The sequence below is a fragment of the Cynocephalus volans genome, chromosome 11, assembly GCF_027409185.1.
Source record: "Cynocephalus volans isolate mCynVol1 chromosome 11, mCynVol1.pri, whole genome shotgun sequence".
NCBI lineage: Eukaryota > Metazoa > Chordata > Mammalia > Dermoptera > Cynocephalidae > Cynocephalus > Cynocephalus volans.
Genome location: NC_084470.1, coordinates 104,349,040 through 104,350,543, shown reverse-complemented (window position 1 = coordinate 104,350,543; position 1,504 = coordinate 104,349,040). Strand labels below are relative to the sequence as shown.

At 35.8% G+C, this 1,504-nt stretch overlaps 1 pseudogene; it reads left to right on the top strand.

Moving 5' to 3' along the window:
• Nucleotides 1–512: 512 nt before the first annotated feature.
• LOC134390211 (Parkinson disease protein 7 homolog) lies at nt 513–1,281 on the top strand (annotated as a pseudogene).
• The last annotated feature ends 223 nt before the right edge of the window (nt 1,282–1,504 follow it).

Below are 1,504 nucleotides of genomic sequence, written 5' to 3'. Positions count from 1 at the left end.
ATTATATCTACTTCTAGCTTATATAAAACTCATGACAAACACCAATACAGAGGAAACACTACCATAGATAAAATAATTCTAAAATTTTACCTTGATAAACTCTACTCTTTACCTGGAAGAGAGAGAAATATAATTAAATTTGATGTTAAACATTTTATTAATAAAAATATATAGTTCGTAATATAACGGTGAAAAATCAAAACCAAGTGAGAGTTTAATAATGGTTTGATTCAGCCTAATGAATTCAAAGGATTAAAAAAAAAAGGTTAGAAAGAATTTCAAATTTAATTGGTGGCGATACTTCATAAATAGTCTCGATAGACAAAAGCACTAAGGTAAATATACCTTGGAGCTAAAGATATGTTTATATATCTATTAAATGAGTACCAATCTAACAAAATGAACATGATTTTAACAACAGATATGGCTAATATTTCATATTATGCTAATGCTTATTTACCTAAAGTCATTTATTCAATAACCCAAAATAGCCAAGATGAGGTCTAGAAACAATGATTGTTCAAAAAGAGTCTGAGGAAAAAAAATTAAGGTATAATCCTTGTACTAAGTTAAGCCTTTTTCATTCACCAGAAAACATCTTTGAAATCTTATTCAAAGTTGGATATTGGCTGAATTTAGAAATACTTCTGGGCGTGTGGTCCCTTTCAGTCAGGTTTGGGTCTTTAAAAAATATGACCTAAAAATATTTCTGGAGCTTCAAAAAGAGCTCTGGTCATCCTGGCTAAGGGAGCAGAGGAAATGGAGACAGTCATCCCTGTAGATGTCATGAGACACGTTGGGATTAAGGTCACCATTGCAGGTCTGGCTGGAAAAGACCCCGTACAGTGTAGCCATGATGTTGTCATTTGTCCTGATGGCAGTCTTGAAGGTGCAAAAAAAAAACAAGGACCATATAATGTGGTGGTTCTCCACTACATAGTCTGGGTGCACAGAATTTATCTGAGTCTGCTGCTGTGAAAGAGACACTGAAGGAACAAGAAAAGAGGAAGGGCCTCATAGCTACCATCTGTGCAGGTCCTACTGCTCTGTTGGCTCATCAAATAGGTTTTGAAAGCAAAGATACAACATACCCACTTGCTAAAAACAAAATGATGAATGGAAGTCATTACAGCCATTCAGAATTGTGTGGAAAAGGACGGCCTGATTCTTACAAGCCGAGGTCCTGGGACCTGATTTGAGTTTATTCTTGCCATTGTTGAGGTGCTGAGCATCAAGGAGGTGGCTGATCAAGTGAAGGCTCCACTTGTTCTTAAAGATTAGAGCAAAAGAAGTTGATGCTGAGTTAGAGAAATAGGCCTTATAATCCATTCTCTCTGTGTTCACTTCAAACAAAAAATGACTGGTTAATGTGCCGAGAAGCTGTCATTACTGCTTTTGTGAAGTGTAGTTGTGAAGTAACAACTCCACAGAGATTTCTCAGCCTATAAATTGTGTCTGTACATTTCTGAACATTGTCTGCCAAATAAACAGGGCATTTAGACAA